The sequence below is a fragment of the Eubalaena glacialis genome, chromosome 4 (genome assembly GCF_028564815.1).
Source record: "Eubalaena glacialis isolate mEubGla1 chromosome 4, mEubGla1.1.hap2.+ XY, whole genome shotgun sequence".
NCBI lineage: Eukaryota > Metazoa > Chordata > Mammalia > Artiodactyla > Balaenidae > Eubalaena > Eubalaena glacialis.
This window is the reverse complement of record NC_083719.1, coordinates 144,734,013-144,754,280: the sequence shown is the minus strand read 5'-3', so window position 1 is coordinate 144,754,280 and position 20,268 is coordinate 144,734,013. Positions and strand designations below refer to the sequence as shown.

The 20,268-nt window shown below is 39.3% G+C and overlaps 1 long non-coding RNA gene across 2 annotated transcripts in view; it reads left to right on the top strand.

Annotated features, from left to right (window-relative positions):
• The window catches only part of LOC133090130 (uncharacterized), a 402,534-nt gene that overhangs the window by 165,994 nt on the left and 216,272 nt on the right, over positions 1-20,268 (top strand). For both annotated transcript variants that reach the window (XR_009700783.1, XR_009700782.1), the window contains exon 3: positions 1,566-1,702. This is a non-coding gene — a long non-coding RNA (uncharacterized LOC133090130). The remainder of the gene's footprint in view (positions 1-1,565; positions 1,703-20,268) is intronic.

Here is a 20,268-nt window from a genome sequence, read left to right as displayed (position 1 = left end):
TCTATAACCATGTTTACACATTTTTGACCCCTAATGTTTTTCTTTTCTAGGCAATAAAGAGGAGTATGTGTTTAGATATTGAAATCAGTCCAACCAGATTCTGATACTATCCCTTACCAGTTTCTAACTAGTTGATCTTGGACCACTTTAATCCTCTTTCTGTATCTGTAAAGGGTCCACCATACAGAGTTGTTGGGAACATTAAATATGAGATGTTTTAAATCTTGGCACTGAGAAAGGACTCATTAAATATTATCCACTCTCCCCCCAACAAGTTGGAAGAAGAATTATTTATTTTCTCAATTTAATTATATACTTCTAGGCCATCTGAGGAGACATTTCAACAGAAAGCATTGTCCTGAAACTTTTTCATTGGTATAATAACTCATGTGATATTACAAATTAAATTTCATAATTGTGTATGAGACACCATGGTAGCTGCTATTTGAGTTACTTGGAACAGTATCCCATTGGGTGAGTGTGGGAAGAAAGTACTAGATGCTTGATTTTCTATGTATTTTAAATTTCATCCATTTTATTTTCTACTTTTATATTTGCTAATATTTTAATATATTAGTACAATGGTGTGATGTATATGATTTATAAGTATATAAAAATATGTTGAGGATGCTTGTTCAAAGTTTCTTTACTGCTGGGGTGTGAGATCAACATCTATTTTGGAGACCATTGACCTGGAAGGTAAAAAATACATATACAGCCTTTTCACAAATAAGATCATAATGTGCAAATAGAAATCATATTAAAGATTTGTTATCAAACTGCTTTTCCTCACTCTGCAATAAAATTGAGATATTTTCCATATCAGTATATATAGATTTACCTCATTCTTTCTAGAGGCTTCATGGTATTCCATTGCATGGATTTACTATAATAAATTTAGCTACTTTCTTATTCAACACTAATATTTTTCTTTGGCTGCGTTGGGTCCTCGCTGCTGCACACGGGCTTTATCTAGTTGCTCCGCTACGGTGTGTGGCTTCTTATTGCGGTGGGCCTCTCCTGCTGCAGAGCATGGGCTCCAGGCATGCAGGCTTCAGCAGTTGTGGCACACGGGCTCAGTAGTTGTGGCTCACGGGCTCTAGAGCGCAGGCTCAGCAGCTGTGGTGCACGGGCTTGGTTGCTCCGCGGTATGTAGGATCCTCCCCGACCAGGGCTCGAACCTGTGTCCCCTGCATTGGCAGGCGGATTCTTAACCACTGCGCCACCAGGGAAGCCCCAACACTGTAATATTTTTTGCATATATCTTTGAATACTTTTCTAGGGATACATTTATAGAAATGGAATTACTGGCTCGAAAGGTATGCATGTTTAAAATTTAAATCCATCATGAGTACATCAATTTATCTACCCACAAGTGAGACATTTTAAAAAATTCATATTGTTTAAATTTTATGGGCAAAAAAGGCATTTAATTTTTCTCTTAATTTTTTCTTTCAAATATTGAGTGATATTGTGCATCTCAAAGAGGTCATTTGTAAGCATGACTGAGGTTAGGGCTCTTTCTATAGTATGTTTGTTGCATCCTAAACTGTTTCTATACTTAGGGTCGCCAGAAAAGCGAGAGTGGAGACTGCAGGGAGTACGGGTTTGAATGAACTTTGGCTGCTCCATCAAGCATGCTGATCACTGAGGAAACATCAGAAGCCTCAGCCAAGTGACTCATCCCCCAAATCCAACAGAGGTAATAGACTAACTTACATTGCACAGCATTTTGGCTTTGTAGTTGGATGTATGAGATCAATGGTGCACACTTTCTCTGCTGGATTTTTGCTTTGGGAAAGAGACTTATTGGTTAGATGTCACATTGCAATGCAGTCAGGGGCTTTGGGACCTGATTCCCAATACTCAGAAGCATAGAGAAAAATTATTTAACATCTTGGCCTCAGGTAACAATATCTACTTCATGGAGTTGCGTCAGGCATCAAATTCTACGGGGATGTACTACTGTCCACTGCATTAACTATCCTTCATGTTGTTTCATTATTTTCTGAGGCTGTACTTTGTATTGGATGGTGAAAAGCTTGAGGCTAGAGATAACCAAGGTGGCGATTTTAAGAGGCACATGAAATAAAAACGTGAGAGGTCGTGCACGTGGATTATTAGATGTCAAATGTATAATATAGCTTTATATATGTAGTGTTACCCGGATTGGACTCATGTGCTATAATTAGTTTTAAATTTATTACTATCTTTTTTGTGAAATTCAGATAGTCTGACTAGTTTATATTCTCTAAACATTTCTTGTTTTACCCTTTCATCAGATTTCCACTCTTAAAATTCACTGCATGGTCTCCACAGACAAGAAGTGAAGGTTTTGCATTGCTACAGCCTCTCAGTTAAAAGACAGGGAATCCACATTTTCCCTCATTTTACTCTCAGGCTGCCAGTATGTTTTATAGTCTCCCACACACTTTTCTTCTCTCAAAGACGTTTTCAAGTTTAATAATGTATTTTTTAAAAGTCAGATAATTTTCAGGTAATAAAATTCTGGAATCCTGCAGACTTTAAAAGAAATACAAAGAATTTTTAAAAAAACCTCACATACTGAGCCATTTACCATGTCTATCTAAAAATTACAGCTACCCATTAGTAAGTTGCCTTATTATAGAATTGCTAATATTACCTAGTTTTTAAAAACATTAAAATAAACTTCTTTGGAAGTGATGTTATTTACTAAAAAAAACAAGGCAGAATAAGGCATATATCTAAGTTGGTTTAAAATTGAAGTATATTTTATGTAAAATGGGACATTTTAAAGAATAATCTGAACAGGGAAGTCTTTTCCTACATAAATATCTTATAACTTCGTACTGTGTAATATGGGAGTTTTTCCTGTTATTTTGTGGTTTTGAGAAGTATAGCTCTTAGTTAAAATGTACCGATTTGAAGGTTTCTTAGCTTTCATTATGAGGGTACAGTGACCAAAAAAAAATCACGTGTCTCATAGTATTCTTTGTACTGCATGTAGTCTGGTCAAATGGAATCATCTACTTCAAAAGTTATTGTGAAAGAAAACTGAAAAAGAATAAATTGTGTGTAATTGTGTTAAAGAATAAGCTTTCACTGATCAGTTAGAAAATAACAAAGACATATTCGCTGTCTGTGCCTGGGTAATCAGTGGGGGATTAGTAATATTATTTTGTACAAGAAAGAATATTTTTAAAATGTGTTAAGTTGTTCTTTACTGAAGGGCATGAGAACATTGCATAATCTTTAACTCCTGCCAGAGAGGCTTTGTCACTGGGTAGAACCATTTTTATAGTCTATTCATGTATTCAACCAGCATTTTTTTTTTATTTTTTTTATTTTTTTTAAACATCTTTATTGAAGTATAATTGCTTTACAATGGTATGTTAGTTTCTGCTTTATAACAAAGTGAATCAGTTATACATATACATATGTTCCCATATCTCTTCCCTCTTGCATCTCCGTCCCTCCCACCCTCCCTATCCCACCCCTCTAGGTGGTCACAAAGCACCGAGCTGATCTCCCTGTGCTGTGCGGCTGCTTCCCACTAGCTATCTATTTTACATTTGGTAGTGTATATATGTCCATGACACTCTCTCACCCTGTCACATCTCACCCCTCCCCCTCCCCATATCCTCAAGTCCATTCTCTAGTAGGTCTGTGTCTTTATTCTCGTCTTGCCACTAGGTTCTTCATGACCTTTTTTTTCCCTTAGATTCCATATATATGTGTTAGCATACTGTATTTGTTTTTCTCTTTCTGACTTACTTCACTCTGTATGACAGACTCTAACTCCATCCACCTCATTACAAATACCTCCATTTCATTTCTTTTTATGGCTGAGTAATATTCCATTGTATATATGTGCCACATCTTCTTTATCCATTCATCCGATGATGGACACCTAGGTTGCTTCCATGTCCTGGCTATTGTAAACAGAGCTGCAATGAATATTTTGGTACATGACTCTTTCTGAATTATGGTTTTCTCAGGGTATATGCCCAGTAGTGGGATTGCTGGGTCGTATGGTAGTTCTATTTGTAGTTTTTTAAGGAACCTCCATACTGTTCTCCATAGTGGCTGTATCAATTTACATTCCCACCAACAGTGCAAGAGTGTTCCCTTTTCTCCACACCCTCTCCAGCATTTATTGTTTCTAGATTTTTTGATGATGGCCATTCTGACCGGTGTGAGATGATACCTCATTGTAGTTTTGATTTGCATTTCTCTAATGATTAATGATTCAACCAGCATTTATTGAAGCTCTCTTCTTTTTTTTTTTTTAAATTATTTATTTATTTATTTATGGCTGTGTTGGGTCTTCGTTTCTGTGTTAGGGCTTTCTCTAGTTGCGGCAAGTGGGGGCCACTCTTCATCGCAGTGCGCGGGCATCTCACTGTCGCGGCCTCTCTTGTTGCGGAGCACAGGCTCCAGACGCGCAGGCTCAGCAATTGTGGTTCACGGGCCTAGTCACTCCGCGGCATGTGGGATCTTCCCAGACCAGGGCTCGAACCCGTGTCCCCTGCATTGGCAGGCAGACTGTCAACCACTGCACCACCAGGGAAGCCCATGAAGCTCTCTTCTTTTTATTCACTCTGCTAGGTACAGAGTTTGGGGTGAACCACGTTAGGGGTAAAAAAAACTCAGGAAAGCACACTGCCTTAAGTATTGACAAGCTTGAGGATGGGAGAGTATAGAGAGACTATCATGTAAATAATAAATGATAATACAAAGAAGAATGAGAAGTAGTCATCAAAGGTAAAAATGACATAATAATAAGTGCTAATATTAGCATAGTGTTTACTAATTGCCCATCATTAACTAAGGAGTTGACTGTGCACAGTGGGTCTTAAGTCATTTCCCCAGCATCCATTCCCCTCTCCGTCTCCATCTCATACTTACTGTGCAGTTTATAGGCAGATAAATATTTTCCAGGGTTTGTAATCCCCTCTCCTATGCTACAGTGATTGGTCCATTTGAGCAGGTCTGAGCCAATTAGTAATTCCTCTGATCCAGGCAATGGTTCCAGAATGGGCTTGTTATTCACACTGGACAATGGGACCTGAGAGGTTTTCTAAGAATGTCTGGAAAAATTCTCCATTACTATTCTGGGAGAGCTTTTCGAAGTGATCATTTTCTTCACTCCTTTGTTTTGGATGAGGAAGCCTATAATCCAATGATAGCCTCTCATAAGCATGAGGGAGAACCAGCCTTAAACTGAATCTGACACCTTAGAAGACAGAACAGAGGGAAAGAAATTAGATCCTTGATCCATGGCTGAACCACTGAATCAATCCAAGCCTGAAGCCTACCTTTCCTCTGGACTTTGAGAAAAGTGAGCCAATAAAACACTTTTGTTTTTTATGCTAGTCTGAGTTGGGCTTTCTCTTACCTTCAAACAGACTAAATTATACTAAGGAGGTTTCTTTTCAGTCTTCATAACAACCCTATGAAATAGATGATAGTATTGTCATCATTTTATGGATGAGGAAGCTGAGGCCTGCAAAGTTCAATAGCTTGTGCTGAACCACGGAAGTAGTAAGTGGTAAAGCCAGGACTTTACCTGTGGAGTTTAATCCGGACACCGTATTCCTAAGCACCACGTCCTATTGCTTGCCATGCTTTGGAGTTGCAAAGAGAATGTCAGTCAAGTTGTAGGAAAATTATCCCAGTGCTGGAAGCGCTGGCTTTGGGCCTGTAGGTGGGACTTAAATCAGCACGAGATGGAGCTGAAGCCGCAGATTTGGAGTAGAAGGGGTCAAGTGGCTGTGGCTGGGGGTCTAATCCATGTGTGGCCTCTCAGCGGGGGAGGGGCAGCGCCAACAGGAAAGCTTGGAGGTCCCCCAGAGGCTAGAAGACAAAGAGGGAGATCAGAAAAGGGTGGCATGGTCAGACAGAGGAGGTTCAAAGGAGAGAGGAGTCCTTGAATGGCAATGGTGAATCAGCAGAGGAAGCAGAAATACTGAGATTGATAATGACCTACTTCTAGTCGCTGAGATTTTGGGATGATGGGACTAGGGGTGGATTAGTGGTGGGTGGGGGAGGAAAGATGACATCACCAGGATCTGTGTACACTTGAGAGTTCAGTAGTATCATTATCTGGGCAAAGCCAGGTTTCAGTTTAGGAGAGAAGGTAGAGGAAGTGTTACTAGAAGGGTTTGAGTGAGAATGTGTGTCCAAGGGTTTAAAAGAGCACAGTGAAGGGGTACTAGGGGAATGGAGGGGAGAGGGGGAGGGTAAATGAGCTGGAGAGAACACAAGCATGAGAGGGCTAGCGGGCTGGAAGCAGGTGTGTTTTGGTCAATGTATCAAAACAAACAAGGTGTGGAAATGTGGGAAGGAAAAGAGGCGGCTTCCCAGGTTGCATTTACACTGTGGATTCCTTTGCAGTTCTGACTCCCAATGCTTTATGTCCTGCTGGCAGAAGGGAACCGAGGTGGCTATGGCAACCTGACAAACCTCAAACAATATTAATATTCACAAACATCTCTGAAGGCTGCAATCTTTTAAAAACAACAATAATACCAGCAGTGGCAGCAGCAGCAACAACCATAGTAATTTGTAACTCTCCCCTCTGGAGAAGCACAGAGCTGCATGTATTATATTTTAAATAATCAGTCACAAATTAGCTAATTGCTGCAAACCTTAAACCTGTTTTTCCCTCCAGCTTGTCATTATCTGCAGGCGTCAAAACAAGTAAAATAAATGGACCAGATTTCCTTCAGATGTTTGCCGATAATAATTGTTCTCTTAAAAAATTAAAAATTGTATAAGTCTGACAGCAAAATTCCTTCCTGTGTTGTGACTTTAAAATGTCTTTTTTTTGCCTTTAAATTTCTGTTCAAGATTTTTAAACTCTGCCTTGCTCCTTTTCTGAATCATCAAATCCAGTGGTTCACCTGGAGAACTGGTTAAAATTCACCTTGGAAGAGCAATTAAGAATGCACATTGCTGGTCCCTACCTTAGAGATGTAGATTTATTAGGGCTGGAGGAGGGCCCAGGAATCTGCATTTTAAATTATCTCCCTAGGTGATTCTGATGCAGAGGTACTAGGTACGCCTGTGAGAAACAGCTCAAGTCTTTTTAGCAGGCCGGGAGCTGTGGCAGAGGATAGGGAGGTATCAATCTTTGCTCTCAAAGTTTAGTTTTTTCTAATTCTCATTTCTCTCCTCTTCACCACAAACCCTTGGTCTTTGAGATACAGGGTTATGGAAGAAACTCAGGCACTGGCATGAGGTCTGGATTTGAATCCTAGGTGTAGAATTTACTAAAGGTGAACTCTTGACCAGAGGCTGGTAAATTCATTCTGACTCAGTTTCTCCATCTGTGAAATGGCCCTCAGATGGTGATGTTCAGAGAGTGCCTTACTTAATATCTAGTACACAGTAAGTGCTTAAACATTTGTGTTATTATGACCTTGATTTCTACTTGGCACTGACTGCTGTGGGGTTGCCAATGCCAAAGGGTTAGCTTATGGAGGTTTATATCAGGGGTACTCATGCTAGGAGTTCTGTTCTTTTACTCCCACCTTTCCCTTTCTTTTTGGCTCTGAATGAAGGCTCATCGGTGAGTTGCTGAGCCCCGTCGTGGGTGGAGAAAGAGGAGTGCTATGAGACTGACAGCAGAGCAAAGAGCGTGTAGGCAGTGAGGCTCCCAGAAACCTCTGATCTTGCACAGGGTGCTGAATAGGAAAGGCACAAGGCAGGATAAAGGTATGGTTCTGCACATTTATGTTGTCTGTTGAGGGCACTGAGCAGAGAAAGTAGAGACTTTGATCTGTTTCATTTCTGCCTTTCCTTCTGGAAAGTGGATAAGGTGGGGTCGTGTAAGGGCAGAGATTAGAAAAGGCTTTTCTTGTTAATGCTGTCCCTTCTGTGTCCCCTCTGTGTACTGTAGACGGAGGGACTTGGTGAAATTGTGGAGAGTTAAGGCACACCCTAGGTTCTGTGTGTACTGCTGTGCGTTCCACAAAACCTGTTACCCATCCAGTGTTTTGGCATGACAGGATTTCTAGTTTCAGAATTATCATTGAACAGGATCAGTGGATGGAAGTAGATAGTTTAACTCTTGGCTTGTGTTGGAGGAGGTCATTGAGAGGATGTGACTACTCCTTGACCTGTGAGCTGGACCCAGGCATTTGCAGGATCCTCATTCCCGCCCCGTCCTTGAAATGTCCATTCTGCCCACTGTTCCCACAGCCAGAGCCATTTCAAGGATGCAACCTTGAGAGAGCAATGTGTTGTTGAGACCATCTGGACAGTGTACGTGACTGAATCCCACTAAGGCTTCTATATAAAGCTTTTAAGATCTGGGCAGGCAGGTGCGGAGATCTACTCACCTTGCAGACCCTCAAGACAAACCTCCTCTGAAAGTTCCCTTGCTTATTCTAACAGCCACCTACCAATCCAGAGTGATCTGCCTCTTTCTTTGGTCTCTCTGTGCCCTCCGTGCATGAGGGACGGTTTGTGAACTAACAGCTTGGATCGTGGATCCTCGAAAGGAATTTTTTGGAAATTCTTAATTATTTCTTAATGCAGCAGCGCCAAGGGGCTTTAATTGATTTGCCATAGATTGCAAACTGGCAGCTATGGGCCACATTAATTCTTTTCAAATTTTTGCTTTCTTAGCAGCACTGTTTTTAAAAAAAGAAATAGGCCACCAGTGTAAACAAATAAACAAAAGCAACCAGGACATTTCACCTAAAAATCCGTATTTCTGGCTTTTCTTGAAAAATCCAAACAAAATACATGAGGCTACAAAAGTCCATGTGGCAATATCGGCCAAGAAGCAGGGAGCACACACACCAATTTGTTACAGCCCCTACCTGGTGATTCCCACTTGGCTTGGACTTCAGCGGCATTGGAATTTGTGACCTCAGACTTGACAGCACAAGCTGTAGGCTTAGACTGCTGGTCTTGAGTACCCACTCCTCCAGTTGCCCTGTGTAACTCGAGGTGAGCTGGTTAATCTTCTTTGCATTGTTTTCTCATCTGCAAAATAGGGATGATGATAATAATATCTACAGTATCAGATTGTTAAGAGAATTATATTAAGAGCGGTAAGAGAGTTAAAATACATGTAAATATTGTAGAACATGGTTAGTGCCAATGGTAGTTCGCTGCTATGATCATTATTATTGTTAGTTGCTTCATTAACAGCCTGTGCTTATGTCACTGTGGAGTGATCTCAGCCGCTCAAGGAGAGAATAAATTTTTACCAGTTAAATGATTGAATATTTTATGACTATAGTTTTCTGCTACATAGGAGGATATTTAAAAAATACTCCTACTTAGTATTATTGCTTACTGACTGAAGACAAGAGTGAAATGAAAGAGAATAATGTGTACTAATCCTTTTATTATGAAAAATTCCAAAAATACAAAAATTTAAAAAAAAATAGTCAAATGAGCATTTATATAACCTCAACCTAGATTCAACAATTAACATTATATCACATTTACTTCTTCTCTTTCTCTCTCTCTCTCAGTATTTTTTCTTTTATTTAATCTGTAGAAATCAACTCTTCATCCTAAATTCTTTTGGGTGAATCTTCTAAGAGAAAAAAAATTTCCCTACAGTACTGTTGTTATACCTAAGAAAAAAATCCCTAATTTCATATATCTATGTAATCCATAGATAAATTTCCTCAGTTGTCCTACAATTATCTTATATGATTTTTAAAAGAAGGGGCCAATGAATGGTCACACATTGAAATGGCTTTTTAGTCTTTTTTATTCTAAAGGAATCCAGTTTTTAAAAATTGAGGTATAATTGACCTAAAAGTACACACATTAACTGTACAGTTTGATAAGTTTAGACAGATTTACACTGTGAAACTGTCACCACAATCAAGACAGGGAACATATACATCACGCTTCAAACTTCTTCATTCCCCTCTTTAATCTTTCCCATCCCCCTCTTTGTCCCCCTTTCCCATCCCCAGGCAACTACTCATCTTTCTGTCCCTAGAGATAGGTGTGTGTTTTCTAGCATTTCGTATAAATGGAGTCATCCAGTATGTACCATTTTGTGTCTGACTACCTTCCTTCAGCATCATTATTTTGAAATTCCTCCATGTTTTTACATATATCAATAGTTCATTCTTTCATTGCTGCATAGCATTCAGTTTTAAGGGTCTATCTATCGCAAGTTGTTTATCCATTTACTTGTTCATGGCCACCTGGATTGTTTCTATGTTTTGGCTATTTCAAATGAAGCTGCTGGGAATATTTGTGTGCCAGTCTTTGTAAGGACATATGCTTTTTTGGTCTTGGGTATATTTCTAGGATTGGAATGGCTGAATCATATAGTAGGTGTATGTTTAACATTTTATTTTTTTAATTTTTTAATTTAACATCTTTATTGGAGTATAATTGCTTTACAATGTTGTGTTAGTTTCTGCTGTATAACAAAGTGAATCACTAATATGTATACATATAACCCCATATCCCCTCCCTCTTGCATCTCCCTCCCTCCCACTCTTTCTATCCCTCCCCTCTAGGTGGTCACAAAGCATCGAGCTGATCTCCCTGTGCTCTGCAACTGCTTCCCACTAGCTACCTGTTTTACATTTGGTAGTGTATATATGTAAATGCTACTCTCTCACTTCATCCCAGCTTGACCCTTCCCCCTCCCCATGTCCTCAAGTCCATTATCTATGTAGCGTCTTTATTCCTGTCCTGCCCCTAGGTTCATCAGAACCATTTTTTTTTTTAAATTCCATATATATGTGTTAGCATATGGTATTTGTTTTTCTCTTTCTGACTTACTTCACTCTGTATGACAGACTCTAGGTCCATCCACCTCACTACAAATAACTCAATTTTGTTTCTTTTTATGGCTGAGTGATATTCCATTGTATATATGTGCCACATCTTCTTTATCCATTCATCTGTCGATGGACACTTAGGTTGCTTCCATGTCCTGGCTATTGTAAGTAGAGCTGCAATGAACACTGGGGTACATGACTCTTTTTGAATTATGTTTTCTCAGGGTATATGCCCAGTAGTGGGATTGCTGGGTCATATGGCAGTTCTATCTTTAGTTTTTTAAGGAACCTCCATACTGTTCTCCATAGTGGCTGTATCAATTTACATTCCCACCAACAGTGCAAGAGGGTTCCCTTTTCTCCTCACCCTCTCCAGCATTTATTGTTTGTTGATTGTTTGATGATGGCCATTCTGACCTGTGTGAGGTGATACCTCATTGTAGTTTTGATTTGCATTTCTCTAATGATTAGTGATGCTGAGCATCTTTTCATGTGTTTGTTGGCAAATCTGTATATCTTCTTTGGAGAAATGTCTATTTAGGTCTGCTGTGCATTTTTGGATTGGGTTATTGGGTTTTTTGATATTGAGCTGCATGGGCTGCTTGGATATTTTGGAGATTAATCCTTTGTCAGTTGCTTCATTTGCACATATTTTCTCCCACTCTGAGGGTTGTCTTTTCGTCTTGTTTATGGTTTCCTTTGCTTTGAAAAGCTTTTAAGTTTCATTAGGTCCCATTTGTTTATTTTTGTTTTTATTTCCATTTCTCTAGGAGGTGTGTCAAAAAGGATATTGCTGTGATTTATGTCATAGAGTGTTCTGCCTATGTTTTCCTCTAAGAGTTTGATAGTGTCTGACCTTACATTTAGGTCTTTAATCCATTTTGAGTTTATTTTTGTGTATAGTGCTAGGGAGTGTTCTAATTTCATTCTTTTACATGTGGCTGTCCAGTTTTCCCAGCACCACTTATTGAAGAGGCTCTCTTTTCTCCACTGTATGTTCTTGCCTCCTTTGTCATAAATTAGGTGACCATATATGCGTGGGTTTATCTCTGGGCTTTCTATCCTGTTCCATTGATCTATATTTCTGTTTTTGTGCCAGTACCATACTGTCTTGAATACTGTAGCTTTGTAGTATAGTCTGAAGTCAGGGAGCCTGATTCCTCCAGCTCTGTTTATTTTTCTCAAGATTGCTTTGGCCACTTGGGGTCTTTTGTGTTTCCATACAAATTGTGAAATTTTTGTTCTACTTCTGTGAAAAGTGCCATTGGTAGTTTGATAGGGATTGCATTGAATCTGTAGATTGCTCTGGGTAGTATAGTCATTTTCACAATGTTGATTCTTCCAATCCAAGAACATGGTATATCTCTCCATCTGTTTGTATCATCTTTAATTTCTTTCAGCAGTGTCTTATAGTTTTCCACATACAGGTCTTTTGTCTTCCTAGGTAGGTTTATTCCTAGGTATTTTTTTCTTTTTGTTGCAATGGTAAAAGGGACTGTTTCCTTAATTTCTCTTTCTGATTTTTCATCATTAGTGTATAGGAATGCAAGAGATTTCTGTGCATTAATTTTGTATCCTGCTACTTTACCAAATTCATTGATTAGCTCTAGTAGTTTTCTGGTAGCATCTTTAAGATTCTCTATGTATAGTATGTCATCAGCAAACAGTGACAGCTTTACTTCTTCTTTTCTGCTTTGGATTCCTTTTATTTCTTTTTCTTCTCTGATTGCTGTGGCTAAATCTTCCAAAACTATCTTGAGTAGTAGTGGTGAGAGTGGGTAACCTTGTCTTGTTCCTGATCTTAGAGGAAATGGTTTCAGTTTTTCACCATTGAGAACGATGTTGGCTGTGGGTTTGTCATATGTAGCCTTTATTGTGTTGAGGTAAGCTCCCTCTATGCCTACTTTCTGGAGAGTTTTTATCATAAATGGGTGTTGAATTTTGTTGAAAGCTTTTTCTGCATCTATTGAGATGATCATATGGTTTTTATCCTTCAATTTGTTAATATGGTGTATCACATTGCTTGTTTTGCGTATATTGAAGAATCCTTGCATTCCTGGGATAAACCCCACTTGATCATGGTGTATGATCCTTTTAATGTGCTGTTGGATTCTGATTGCTAGTATTTTGTTGAGGATTTTTGCATCTATGTTCGTCAGAGGTATTGGCCTGTACTTTTCTCTTTTTTTTGACATCTTTGTCTGGTTTTGGTGTCAGGGTGATGGTGGCCTCATAGAATGAGTTTGGGCGTATTCCTCCCTCTGCTATATTTTGGAAGAGTTTGAGAAGGATAGGTGTTAGCTCTTCTCTAAATGTTTGATAGAATTCGCCTGTGAAGCCATCTGGTCTTGGGCTTTTGTTTTTTGGAAGATTTTTAATCACAGTTTCAATTTCATTACTTGTGATTGGTCTGTTTATATTTTCTATTTCTTCCTGGTTCAGTCTTGGAAGGTTGTGCTTTTCTAAGAATATGTCCATTTTTTCCAGGTTGTCCCTTTTGTTGGTATATAGTTGCTTGTAGTAATCTCTCATGATCCTTTGTATTTCTGCAGTGTCAGTTGTTACTTCTCCTTTTTCATTTCTAATTCTATTGATTTGAGTCTTCTCCCTTTTTTTCTTGATAAGTCTGGCTAGTGGTTTATCAAATTTGTTTATCTTCTCAAAGAACCAGCTTTTAGTTTTATTGATTTTTGCTATTGTTTCCTTCATTTCTTTTTCATTTATTCCTGATCTGATCTTTATGATTTCTTTCTTTTGCTAAATTTTGTGGGGTTTTTGTGCTTCTTTCTCTAATTGCTTTATGTGTAAGGTTTGTTTGTTTGAGATATTCTTGTTTCTTGAATACGATTGTATTACTATAAACTTCCCTCTTAGAACTGCTTTTGCTTCATCCCGTAGGTTTTGGGCCATCGTGTTTTCATTGTCATTTGTTTCTAGGTATTTTTTTATTTCTTCTTTGATTTCTTCAGTGATCTCTTGGTTATTTAGTAGTGTATTGTTTAGCCTCCATGTGTTTTTATTTTTTACAATTTTTTTCCTGTAATTGATATCTAGTCTCATAGGGTTGTGGTCGGAAAAGATACTTGATATGATTTCAATTTTCTTAAATTTACCAAGGCTTGATTTGTGACCCAAGATATGATCTATCCTGGAGAATGTTCCATGAGCACTTGAGAAGAAAGTGTATTCTGTTGTTTTGGGGTGGAATGTCCTATAAATATCAATTAAGTCCATCTCATTTAATGTATCATTTAAAGCTTGTGTTTCCTTACTCATTTTCATTTTGGATGATCTGTCCATTGGTGAAAGTGGGATGTTAAAGTCCCCCAGTATGATTGTGTTACTGTCGATTTCCCCTTTTATGGCTGTTAGCATTTGCCTTATGCATTGAGGTGCTCCTATGTTGGGTGCATAAATACTTAAAATTGTTATATCTTCTTCTTGGATTGATCCCTTGATCATTATGTAGTGTCCTTCTTTGTCTCTTGTAATAGTCTTTATTTTAAAGTCTGTTTTGTCTGATATGAGAATTGCTACTGCAGCTTTCTTTTGATTTCCACTTGTATGGAATATCCTTTTCCATCCCCTCACTTTCAGTCTGTATGTGTCCCTAGGTCTGAAGTGGGTCTCTTGTAGACAGCATATGTACATGTCTTGTTTTGTATCCATTCAGCCAACTGTGTCTTTTGGTTGGAGCATTTAATCCATTTTCATTTAAGGTAATTATTGATATGTATGTTCCTATTACCGTTTTCTTAATAGTTTTGGGTTTGTTATTGTAGGTCTTTTCCTTCTCTTGTGTTTCCTGCCTAGAGAAGTTTCTTTAGCATTTGTTGTAAAGCTGGTTTGGTGGTGCTGAATTCTCTTAGCTTTTGCTTGTCTGCAAATGTTTTAATTTCACCATTGAATCTGAATGAGATCCTTACTGGGTAGAGTAATCTTGGTTGTAGGTTTTCCTCTTTCATCACTTTAAGTATATCCTGCCACTCCCTTCTGGCTTGCAGAGTTTCTGCTGAAAGATCCACTGTTAAGCTTGTGGGGATTCCTTTGTATGTTATGTGTTACTTTTCCCTTGTTGCTTTTTATTTTTTTTCTTTATATTTAGTTTGTGATAGTTTGATTAATATGTGTCTTGGTGTGTTTCTCCTTTGATTTATCCTGTATGTGACTCTCTGTGCTTCCTGGACTTGATTGACTATTTCCTTTACCATGTTAGGGAAGTTTTCAACTATAATCTCTTCAAATATTTTCTCAGACCCTTTGTTTTTCTCTTCTTCTTCCGGGACCCCTATAATTCAAACTTTGGTGCGTTTAATGGTGTCCCAGAGGTCTCTGAGACTGTCCTCAGTTCTTTTCAGTCTTTTTTTAAATTCTGCTCTGCAGTAGCTATTTCCACTATTTTATCTTCCAGGCCACTTATCCGTTCTTCTGCCTCAGTTATTCTGCTATTGATTCATTCTAGAGTATTTTTAATTTTATTTATTGTGTTGTTCATCTCTGTTTGTTTGCTCTTTAGTTCTTCTAGGTCCTTGTTAAACGTTTCTTGTGTTTTCCCCATTGTATTTACAAGATTTTGGATAATCTTTACTATCATTACTCTGAATTCTTTTTCAGGTAGACTGCCTGTTTCCTCTTCATTTGTTTGGTCTGGTGGGTTTTTACCTTGCTCCTTCATCTGCTACATATTTCTCTGTCTTCTCATTTTGTTTAACTTACTGTGTTTGGGGTCTCTTTTTTGCAGGCTGTAGGTTCGTATTTCCTATTGTTTTTGATGTCTGTCCCCCGTGGGTAAGGTTGGTTCAGTGACTTGTGTAGGCTTCCTGGTGGAGGGAACTGGTGCCCGTGTGCAATTGGGTGTGGCTGGATCTTGTCTTTCTTTGGGCAGGGCCACGTCTGGTGGAGTGTTTTGGTGCGTCTGTGAACTTAGTATGATTTTAGGCAGCCTGTCTGCTAATGGGTGGGGTTGTGTACCTGTGTTGGTAGTTGTTTGGCATGGGGCATCCAGCACTGGAGCTTGCTGGCAGTTAGGTGGAGCTGGGTCTTAGCATTGAGATGGAGATCTCTGAGAGAGCTCTCATTGATTGATATTATGTGGGGCCGGGAGGTCTCTGGTGGTCCAATGTCCTGAACTCGGCTCTCCCACCTCAGAGGCTCAGGCCTGACACCAGGCCAGGGCACCAAGACTCTGTCAGCCACAAGGCTCAGATGAAAAGGGTGAAATAAAAGAAAGAAAATAAATAAGTAAAATTATTAAAATAAAAAGTAAAAATTAATAATAATGATAAAAAAAGAGAGCAACCAAACCAATAAACAAATCCACCAATGATAACAAGCAGAAAATCTATACTAAGATAAACATAAAAATCAGAAACAAGTCAGTCGCAGACAGTAAACCCCAAGTCTACAGTTGCTCCCAAAGTCCACCACTTCAATTTTGGGATGATTCATTGTCTATTCAGGTATTCCAGAGATACAGGGTACATCAAGTTGATTGTGGAGATTTAATCCGCTGCTCCTGAGGCTGCTGGGAGAAATTTCCCTTTCTCTTCTTTGTTCCCACAGCTCCCAGGGGTCAGCTTTGGATTTGGCCCCACCACTGCATGTAGCTCGCCCTCAGGCATCTGTTCCCCACTCAGACAGGAGGGTGTTAAAGCAGTGGCTGATTAGGGGGCTTTGGCTTACTCATGCCTGGGGGAGGGAGGAATATGGTAGTTATAATTGGAATGCAGGGCGAGTCTGTAGTGGCAGAGGCTGGCATGATGTTGCAACAGCCTGAGGCGTGCCGTGTGTTCTCCTGGGTAAGTTGTCCCTGGATCATGGGACCCTGGCATTGGCAGGCTGCACAGGCTCCCAGGGCAGGGGTGTGGATAGTGACCTGTGCTTGCACACACGAATCTTGGTGGCTACAGCAGCAGCATTAGTGTTTCATGCCCATCTCTGTGGTCTGAGCTGATAGCCGCGGCTTGCACCTGTCTCTGGAGCTCATTTAGGTGGCGCTCTGCCTTCTGTGGGCAGACAGGGAAGGAATCCTCCCTCCTCGTGCACCCTGAAACAATGGTCTCTTGCCTCTTAGGCAGATCCAGACCTTTTCCCAGACTCCCTCCTGGCTAGCTGTGGTGCACTAGTCCCTTCAGGCTGTGTTCACACAGCCAACCCCAGTCCTCTCCCTGGGATCTGACCTCCGAAACCAGAGCGTCAGCTCCCAGCCCCCACCGGCCCCAGTGGGTGAGCAGACAAGCCTCTTGGGCTGGTGAGTGCTGGTCAGCACCGATCCTCTGTGCGGGAATCTCTCTGCTTTGCCGTCTGCACCCCTCTTGCTGTGCTCTCCTCAGTGGCTCCGAAGTTTCCCCACCCCATGCCCCATCTCCACCAGTGAATGGGCTTCCTAGTGTGTAGAAACTTTTCCTCCTTCACAGCTCCCTCCCAGAGGTGCAGGTCCCGTCCCTATTCTTTGTCTCTGTTTTTTCTTTTTTCTTTTGCCCTACCCAGGTACGTGGGGGAGTTTCTTGCCTTTTGGGAAGTCTGAGGTCTTCTGCCAGCGTTCAGTAGGTGTTCTGTAGGAGTTGTTCCACATGTAGATGTATTTTTGATGTGTGCTTGGGGAGGAAGGTGATCTCCACGTCTTACTCCTCCACCATCTTGAAGGTCCCTCTATGTTTAACCTTTGAAGAAATTGCAAAACTGTTTTTCATAGTGGTTGTACCATTTTATGTTTTCAGCTGCAGTGTATGAAAATTCTAGTTCCTCCTTGCCAACACTTTGTAAAATAACTTTTTATAAATTTTAGCCGTTTAATAGGTGCGCTCCCATTTTATTTATTTAAACTTTTAAAAAATTTTATTTATTTATTTTTGGCTGCACTGGGTCTTCGTTGCTGCGTGCGGGCTTGGGCTTTCTCTAGTTGTAGCAAGTGGGGCTACTATTAGTTGCGGTGCACAGGTTTCTCATTGCAGTGACTTCTTGTGGAGCACAGGCTCAAGGCACGCAGGCTCAGCAGCTGTGGCTCATGGGCTCTAGAGCGCAGGTTCAGTAGTTGTGGTGCACAGGATTAGTTGCTCTGCGGCATGTGGGATCTTCCGGACCAGGGATCGAACCCGTGTCCCCTGCATTGACAGGCAGATTCTTAACCACTGCACCACCAGGGAAGTCCTTAAACTTTTTTTGATGCGTGTGTTTGTTTGTTTGTGTTTTCCATGACATTGACTTTTGAAGAGTCTATGAACGACATCTTGTGGAACTGTCCACATTCAGGAGGTTTTGAAAGTGTTTTAAAGGACACTATATTGAGCCCTTTTATTTCACAGCCTTTGGTAGGAAGTCAGTTTGTTAATTCTCTGGTTGTTAACTCCAGTTGAGAATGGATTTAAGGTATGAGGCATTTGCCCGTGGCATGATACTGAGAATTTGTCTTGTGAACATTTATCCTAGGAAATCAATATTCAATCCTTTTTGTTCTGATCCTGTAGGAAAGCTCACATTTCATCCAGCTTTAGACTTCACTGTAGAAATGGACTCTCTTGACTAGCATGCCAACTTTGCTTGAATTGTATTTTTATATGATAGGCTTTATTCCTTAAGCTAATGTAACTACAATTAATTTCTGGAGCAAAAATAGTTATTTTTGTCTTAAGACTTCTCTCTTCTTTCCAAAGAAAATTAACCAAATAGAAAAATATTTAAAAGGACAAGAGTTTCATTTGCTTATTTCCTTACATTTTGGGTCCTGACTGGGGAAATAAAAACTGGATTGTGAAATGTCTGACTGCATGAACATGCCTTCTTTTCGACTAGTTTGGCCAGTAAGGGCAACCAACTGTGTGGCATGAATGAATGCACTTCAGAAACATTTCTTCATGTGGTAGGCTCTCTGGGATTATACCCCCTCCCCATTTAAAAAATGTTTTTACAAATATACTTTGGAGTTATTAAAAAAATACCTATCATAAAACTCAAAAACCTCCAAACATGAATAAGAACTTCTCTATTAGTTTATTTGTTCATTTTTACTTTATCTTTTTTTACAGTTATAAACTTTACAGTTTATGTAAATGAATCCTTGGAGCAAGTTAGTAGTTACTTAAGATTTAATGTTTAAAACCTGGTCTCCCTATTTCTTCAAGCTATTTAGGGTAAAATTTACCCTAGTTTTATTATATTCTAGACTGTGATGAGCCAGAAATCAGAAAAAGCTTTTTTGCTTATCAGTACAAAGTTATTTAATAAGCCAGTGATCTTCATGGGCACACCCACATGGGATAACCTTGAAAACTGAAAACTGTCAAATCTTTCTTGGGATACAAATATTTATAAGAAAGCTTTAAACTAAAAGGGTAGTCATATAGTAATAGGAATAACCCTTTTCTATTGTAGGATGAGTCAAATTTTCTAAATGGCAATGGGTCATAATATACTAGAGCTAGAATGGATATCAGATATCTTAATAATAGACTATCTAACAATTACTGAGTGCTTTCCTATGTAACAGGAACTACAGTTTGCATGCCTTATTTCATGTCATTCTCTCAGCAGCTCTTGCCCTATGTTCTATTATTTCCCCATTTTAATGAGGAATCTAAAAATCAGAGAGGCTAAGGAACTTGATTTGATCAAGGTCATGTATCTCATTTGCTTAATATTCTCATCTTGGAAGTATGGGTTGATTAGGTATTTTTCAAGGTCATGTATAAGTAGCAATTTATTAGAAATTATTTTTGAACTTTGAATTTAGAAAGCTAAACATTCCTTGTTGCATAACCTTGTTGCATAAATGGTTGGTTTTCAGACTTTTCATGATTTAATCTGCCTGCTGAGAAATCTTTTTTCCTATTGCAAACGCTCATAATATGTGCAGACTTCAGAGCCTAGCTTGACTTTCCTATAAGATGCTTATTGACTGAGCCATAGAAAATTCTGTGTAATTAAAGAAAAATTAAGTGATGTGTGAATAAGTCTTATGTCAGTTGCTGAGGTAGGGGTTAATGCTTGTGAGTATTTTTCAGCTCTCTGTACAGGTCATATCCATGTCTGATGTGGCAGCAGGCAAGAAAAAGGATAAAAAGAGAATATACAGGCAGAACAAATAATTTGTCAAGCAGCTTCCTCTAAGCATAGAAAAGTAATTAATTAAATTATATCAAGTGTCCTGCATTTAATATGAGAACTTCATTAAAGGTAATAAGGCATTGATTAACTTCCCCTCTGAAGGGAATGTTCTGTAGGCAAAATGCAGGATGCCTCCTGGCCTTAGTTCATGTTGCCTTTGGAGCCTGTATATGGGTACTAATCTATTCTCCTTGATGTAAAAATCCCAAAGTCTTCGAGGGTTGTGAGAACTAGTATCCATGGATATGCTCAAGTTTCAAGAAGCTTCCCCAAATAGTAATATCACAAAAGGATTTTTGGTAAGAGAATAATAATAATAATGATTAATAGTAATAGTAATAGCTTTCTCTGTTTCACTTTGGGCTATTACTGCAACCCTATGATAACCACATTGGTTATAAAGCAGATT